The 7,917-nt window shown below is 43.0% G+C and overlaps 1 long non-coding RNA gene across 1 annotated transcript; it reads left to right on the top strand.

Annotated features, from left to right (window-relative positions):
* Nucleotides 1–1,242: 1,242 nt before the first annotated feature.
* On the top strand, nt 1,243–3,045 carry LOC308297504. Its single transcript, XR_013962663.1, has 3 exons — nt 1,243–1,335; nt 1,445–1,532; nt 2,997–3,045. It is a non-coding gene; the product is annotated as an uncharacterized lncRNA (long non-coding RNA).
* The last annotated feature ends 4,872 nt before the right edge of the window (nt 3,046–7,917 follow it).

Raw genomic sequence — 7,917 nt, 5'->3', positions numbered from 1 at the left:
GCTAGCTGGCTAGCGGCTAGCGAGCCAGGACCACCCACGACTCTACAAGCAGCTCGGGGTAAGTGAATTAATAAAAAAAAGATTGTATTGGATTGAAATAAAGCCGAACTAGTTCGGGATCGGCACCAGATGAGTTAAGTATAATCTTGAGGTGTTTGTACTTTACTTGAGTATTTCCAATATACAATACTTTTACTTATTTTCCGCTATACATATTGTACTTTTACTCCAATACATTTATTTGAAAACTTTAGTTTCTATTTACTGTGTAGACTTACAAGCTCACAATGTAACACATTCTGAGCTTGTAGATCTGCTATTTTCGAAAGGTTTTCTTACATTTGAAAACTTGAAATAGGACATTCTGCATAATGAGTACTTTTAAGTACATTTGGATAATTTTACTCAAGTACATTTTGAATTCCGAACTTTTACTTGTAACGGAGCTCTTTTCTTCGGTTCACCATGATTGGTCACGATCAAGGAATCGACGCTCGACCGCATGGAATTAGGGATGGGTATCGTCTGCGATACTTTTAATGGTATCGATCGCATGACGTCGATACTATCGGGTATCGATTCACGTAAAAAACAAACGATACCTCCATGTTGTAGTTAAACTTAAATAAAAAGTATCGAAAAGGGTATCGTATAATTTCCCAGACATGGACATTCAGCCTGGCTTTACGATCCTGGCTTGACAAAGTCGCTCCTTCTCCATCCTGACTTGGCTTTCGTGGAACGGAATAAGGCTTTGTCAAGTCTGGATTTGGCTTAAATCCTGACTTCGATTATTCACTTTTGTGAAATACCCCCTGAGGTCAGAATGTAATAAATAGATAAATACATTACAGAATCAAGAAAGTTTCATGTCGCTAATTTATTATAATGGATGTAAGTGTGTGTGTGTGTGTGTGTGTGTGTGTGTGTGTGTGTGTGTGTGTGTGTGTGTGTGTGTGTGTGTGTGTGTGTGTGTGTGTGTGTGTGTGTGTGTGTGTGTGTGTGTGTGTGTGATTCCTCTACAGAGACCAACAGAAGGAGGCTCTCGGTGATCAGTCTGATGAGGAGCATCAAACAGATCTGGTGAGTCAGTTTACAACTTAATACGAAAGAAATGGAAAATACTTGGCTGGAAAACAAAGCAGAAACAGGTGTTTTGAACACTATAAGTTTAACTGAATAATAATGTAATGTGTTATTGTCGGAGGGTTCTCTGGAGCAAGAGAAGACGCTCCGCATGGACCTGGAGAGGGCTGAGAGAGTCAACAGGAAGCTGGAGGAGGATCTGAAACGGGCCCAGAAAACCATCATGGATCTGGAGGATGAGATCAAGAAGTAATGTGGACATGACATGCAGAAAAACCTACCTGAAGAAAGACACTAACATGATGTACTGTTTTCCACAACAATATGACACTAACATGTGATGTACTGTATTCCACAGAAAGGACTTTGAAATAGTCCAGCTCCTGAATAAGATTGAAGATGAACAGTCTTCTACCTTTCTACAGAAGAAGATCAAAGAGCAGCAGGTGTTTTGCCAACAGTCAGCAGCATAATCATGAAATAGAGAAGTACCGTCTGATTATCAGCACCTATAAATCAAATAAAGTAGTACAGTCTGAATACCAGTGCCCAAACATCAAACAGAGTAGTACTGCCTGAACACCAGCACACACTCATCAAACAAGAGTAGCCACCAGCTGAAACACACTGGGTGTGATTTATTGTTCTTACAATGATTAATTCACTGGATGGGGACCACCTGGGTTACAAATGGACCCTTACACGTGTATAATTCTGAAAGTGTCCAAATGTAACCAAATGCCCGCTTACATCAAATGGGGGTCCATGGTCTAATGCCTATCCAACCGGGGGTCCTTGAAATGCACAACGTTGAGAATGACAAAGTAAGAGTAATTGTGACCGTAGGTCGCATTTACTACCAAAACCTCCACCGGCTGTCCGTCCGTCCGTCCGTCCGTCCGTCCGTCAGTCAGTGAGTGAGTCCGTGAGTCAGTCACACGTCACACGTCACACTTTTGCCCTGCTCATATCTCCACAACCGTTGCCCCCATCCATGCCAAATTTTGCACACACACTCCTTACCTGCCAAACTACAACCTCCAAGGACCCCCGGAGCTCCAAGGACCCCCAGGTCCCTGGGGGTCCCCCAGGTGTAAAAAATTTCCCTCCGTGAGTGACACGTCACACGTCACACTTTTCCCCTGCTCATATCTCCACAACCGTTGCCCCCATCCATGCCACATTTTGCACACACACTCCTTACCTGCCAAACTACAACCTCCAAGGACCCCCAGAGGGGACCCCCAGGTGTAAAAAATTACCAAATGTGCAAAAATGTCCAAATGACCACCCCAACGGGGCTGCTCACGGGGAATTCCTGGGGACCACCCACTCCTGGTGCTCCAGAACGGATGCAAAAGTGGTGGCGCCCCCAGTGGAGGACCCCCTCCACTGCAGCTCACATAAAATGCCGTAACTCGGGCTAGGAGCGTCCGGGAGAGCCGGGGCCGGTACCTATTCGTCCGCCAAGGCAACGCGGAGACCCCACCCCTCATTTCTCACATGGCCCTCTTCTAGCGCCACCTTCAGGCCGAATTTTAAAACACATTTTTGGACACTGCTCCTACAGTTTTTGCCCTAAAATCACGCAAATCGCTACACAGTATGTCTACACTCATCCCATCAACATGAATCTGTCCCATATAGCGCCACCTTCAGGCCGATTTTTAAAAACACATTTTTGGACACTGCTCCTACAGATTTTGCCCTAAAATCACGAAAATCACTACACAGCATGTCTACACTCATGTCATCAACATGGATCAGGAAGATTTTGGAAAAACACATTTTTGCCCTATTTGTGGAGATAAGCGACCTATGGTCGCTTATCTCCCGATTAGGGAGTCTTACTGGTAAGTAAGAGTGAATGAGGATTGTCACCCGTTAACCTAATATCATTGATTTGAAAGGCTCGTATTAAAGAACTGGAGGACGAGATGGAGGTCAAGGTTGAGAAGCAGAGAGATGACCTCTACAGGGATCCGGAGGAGGCTGGTGGAGCCACCGCTGTACAGATGGACATGAACAACAAGCAGGTAGAATAGAATGCATGTGTTATAACCACATTCCTCTTTTATTTCTCTTCTTTCTTTTTCAGAGTAATCCTTATCCTTTCTATACTGAAAGAAAGTAGGAGTCCATGCTGAAGAACTGGTGATTTAATAACTATTCAATGAACAGAACGTTCTCACAAATAGTACTCCTTGACCCACCTTGACGAGCACTAAGAGTTGAGGCATTACATTTTGTATAACACGGTTCTATTGGGAAAATAGCAGATCTACAACACCTCGCAACGCGAGCCGTTGTGATGTAGATCGGCTATTTTCACAATTTCTCCATCTAATATTTGACAATTTGGCCAACATGTTTTATTAGAAAGTCCTTAAAGCTGTACTGTGGAAGCTGCTCAACTAGTGGTCAGTAGCGGTATTGCTTTTTTCGGCCGTTTTCCGGTGGTCCGCGGACCACCGCGGCCGCCACGACCCCCGCGACCGCCTTTGCCTCGCCGATACGAATCCATAGAGCCGTCTCCCGTCATTTTTAGACCAGAATTGAGGGAGTAGCATGCAAGATTCCTTCACCAATGTAAACACAGTTGCTAAGGGAAGCTATTTTCTGAAGAGACAGCAAGACTCGCTGTGATTGGCCGGTGGTGTATGATCGGCGCTGTGATTGGCCGGTAGTGTATCATGTGGGAGATGACATCATTTTGCCGGGAAATTCTCCCCCCCTCACAACTCATAGAAAACATATAAAGAGAAGGCTTCAGAAGCTGAAAATAACAGAGTGGGGGTTCTAAAACTTTAGCGATTTGACAGTTAGGACAATTTTAAGATTTGTTTTCTAAAAAAAAGTTACATAGTATAACTTTAAATTGTCACTTTAGAAATGTGCACATACCGTCTATACACTTAAACTTAACTTTGTTTACTGTTGAGTGAGAAAACAATGTTGCATATTAAGCTAATCATCTGGGGACACCCCAAAATAATGTGGGGACCCCCCTGGGGGTCCCGACCCACAGGTTGAGAACTACTGGTCTAAAATATGAACCCTTGTAAAAAACAAAGTTGTCCTTTAACCTAATATCATTGATTTGAAATAAGGCTTGCATTAAAGAACTGGAGGACGAGATGGAGGTCAAGGTTGAGACGCAGAGAGATGACCTCTACAGGGATTCGGAGGAGGAGGAGGCTGGTGGAGCCACCGCTGTACAGATGGACATGAACAACAAGCAGGTAGAATAGAATGCATGTGTTATATAACCACAGAGTAATGCTTATCCTTTATTCTATACTGAAAGAAAGTAGGAGTCCATGCTGGAGAACTGGTGATTTAATAACAATAATGGATTAAATGAACAGAACATTCTCACAAATAGTAGTCCTGTATTGATGAATTGGGGAGGGAAAATGACAGCTTCGTACCCCACTTACCTAACCCTAAACCTAACGCTACCCCTAAGTTAAGTGGGGGACATAGAACCTGGAGAACGTATGGATACATGCTGGAACAGCATGCTCAGTGGTGTAGTGTTAGAGTGTTTGGTCTGCACCCCTAAGTTCATGGGGTTTGAATCTTGCTGCAGGTGAGTCTTTTGTTTCCAAAGCACTCCAAAGCACATCACGACAAATGGTTGTTTTTGATTTACTGTGAGTTTAGGTTTAGGCATAATTGTTTGTGAGGTTATGGTTAGGGTTTGGGTTGGGGATAAGCACAGTTTCATCAAGATGTGACGTCACACTGGTGACCGTCATGGAAGCTTTTTTTTTTTGTTTTGTTTTTTTCAGTCCGAGTGTATCAAAAAGGCAACTGGGTTAAGGCAGCAGAAGCTTGTGATTGGCTGTGCAGAGGTGCCAAAAGACAGACAGACCTAAACCTAACCTTAACCCAAAACTCGTGGATGCTAACCTGGTGAAATGCTAACCTGCCAAGACTGGTGAAATGCTAACCTGCCAAGACCAACACTGGTGAATGCTAACCTGGTGAATGTTAAACTGGTCGGACCAACAGTGATTAATTAACCCAGTTGCTTTTTTTATACAATCGGACTGAAAGACCTGCAAATAACACTCTCCCGACCCGTCATATCGAACGGATCTCCATACATGGAGATACATGCTCATACACATAAAGTAACTGACATCATTGACAGAACGGCCCATACAAGGATATGTGCGTTGTGTTTGCACTGCCCACTTCGCACTGGTGCAACTTTTGGTGTAAGTATCATGCAATAACTACATTTGTTTTACTTTTATTCTCAGGGTGATGTAGAAATGACCCCTCCCCCCAGTCTCACGTCCCTGTGTCCGTGTGGTCTGGGTGCGTCCACCACTCCATGTGGACACTGCAACACCTGCATCAAGGTCAAAGAATCAAATCAGGAGAAAACAACTTCCGACACAAACCAAGAACCTGCTAAACCAGATGAAGATAAAACCGCCAACAAAAACCAAGAACCTGCTAAACCAGATGAAGAAAAAACTGACAACAAAAACCAAGAACCTGCGAAAGCATCCCTAACCCTCACCCAAATCCTAACTGTACTAGCTGTAATCCTAGCCATAATCCTAGCCTCAACCCTTTATCCGTTCAGCCCTGAGTCAGATCACAAGTTCCATCAATTTGAACCTCTGACAGAGGAATATGAAGGAAAGATGGCTGAGCTGAGAAAGGCAGAGGCTGAAGTTCAGCAGAAGATCCAGGAGAGACAACTGAAGATCCAGGAGGTCAAACACTCGGTAGAGCTCTGCAAGAAAGAAGGAGACACAGTGATAGCAGACTTCTTCACTGTTCAGTCTTCACTGATCAGCTGTATTGAGAGAAGCCAGGCTGAGCTCATTGGTGTGATTGAAGAGAAGCATAAAATAACTGAAAAACAGGCAGAAGACTTCATCAAAGAGCTGCAAAATGAAATCACTCAGTTAGAGAAGAGAAGTTCTGCGCTGAAGCAGCTCTCACACACTGACCACCTCAACCTAGTCCTCCTCCTCCTGGGTGTCCTAACCATCAACACTCTTCCAACCGTCAAGGACTGGACAAACATCAAAGTCCATCAGTCTTCATATGTGGGGACTGTGAGGACAGCTGTGGCTCAGCTGGAGAAGACACTCAGTCAAGAGCTGTGTGGTGAGATGTGGGTGATCCAGAAATATGCAGTGGATGTGACTCTAGACCCTAATACAGCACCATCTGAGCTGATCCTGTCTGAGGATGGAAAACAAGTGAGTCACGGAGACATGATAAAGAATGTCCCAGACAACCCAGACAGATTCTCTGATGATCTCTTTGTTTTAGGAAAACAAAGCTTCTCCTCAGGAAGGTTTTACTATGAGGTTCAGGTTAAAGGAAAGACTTGCTGGTATTTAGGAGTGGCCAGAGAGTCCATCAACAGGAAGGGGCATATCAAAGTGACGCCCAAAGATGGTTACTGGGCTATATGGTCGTGGGATGAAAATTTGTACTATGTTGCTGCTGACCCTGTTGTCCTCCTCCCTGTAAGAGGGAAGGTCCAGAAGGTTGGAGTGTTTGTGGATTATGAGGAGGGCCTGGTCTCCTTTTATGATGTGGATGCCAGAGTTCTTCTCTATTCATTCACTGGCTGCACCTTCACTGAGAAACTCTATCCATTCTTCAGTCCCTGCAGGTATAATCATGGTGGTAAAAACTCTGCTCCTCTGATCATCTCTTCTGTTAGTATGGACTGCATTTGATATCACTTTATTTTTCTTTCTTTTCTTTTTCTTTTTCAATTACTTTTTTTTTTTTTTCTTTTTTTTTTACTGACACCACAGATCATATCAGGAACAGCATACACATATTGTATATTCACACACTGTCTGGGTTCCCAACATGCACACGTACACAAAATAAACATCATACACAAAAAGGGAAAAACTAAAACAATACAAACATGAATACACAGAGAGAGAAGAGTCCAATGACTGTGTGTGTGTGTGTGTGTGTGTGTGTGTGTGTGTGTGTGTGTGTGTGTGTGTGTGTGTGTGTGTGTGTGTGTGTGTGTGTGTGTGTGTGTGTGTGTGTCTGTCAGTGTTGTTTTTTACAGCAAATTTTGATTTAGTTTTAGTCACAAGTTGTGAGCTTATAGATCTGCTATTTTCAGCAAGCAACACCTGAGAGCAACCAAACATAAAATGACTTTCTCCTCCACTAGTCCCTCCCTAACGTTTTAGTCTAGTTTTTATTTTGTTGACGAAATGGTCAATATATTTAGTCTTAGTTTTAGTCATCACAGCTTAGTTTTTATTTAGTTTCCGTCAGTGAAAAAAAAAAAACGGTCGACACACATATTTCGTCATAGTTTTAGTCGACAAAATCAACACTGGTGTGTGTGTGTGTAAGCATGACGTGGAGAGGTAAGTCGTTGCTGTCAGGTGGAAATCTTTTATGTCCAAAACCATCACTTTTTTAACATTGTTTTAATAACATTTTAAAATAGTGAAAATAGCAGATAAGTCACATCGTGGAGGTTTCAGCTATATTCCACTTTATGTACAGTATGTTCACTGTATTCAAAATACAAGTGAACATAGTTTAACTCCTTGTACATCTTGATGGTAGAATGCTCTGCTCCGCTCCCCTCACCTCTCCATTGTCTTTTATTACAATATTTGTTGTATTGTATTAATACTGAATAATTGAGGGAAATGAACCAGAATGTAATGTTAATAATGCTGTTAATAAAGGATGTAATCAATCAAGGTCTGCATGGTTTTGACAGAATGTCCTGTCCATCAAGGGAAGCTTACAGTGGAATATTAATAGCCTCCTAGTGTTTGTTCAGTAACCGGGGTCTCCCCATTT

Source organism: Nannobrachium achirus (genome assembly GCF_963921795.1).
Source record: "Nannobrachium achirus genome assembly, chromosome: 13".
In the NCBI taxonomy this organism is placed as follows: domain Eukaryota; kingdom Metazoa; phylum Chordata; class Actinopteri; order Myctophiformes; family Myctophidae; genus Nannobrachium; species Nannobrachium achirus.
Note: the sequence above shows the minus strand (reverse complement) of the source record. Positions and strands in the feature narration are given on the sequence as shown.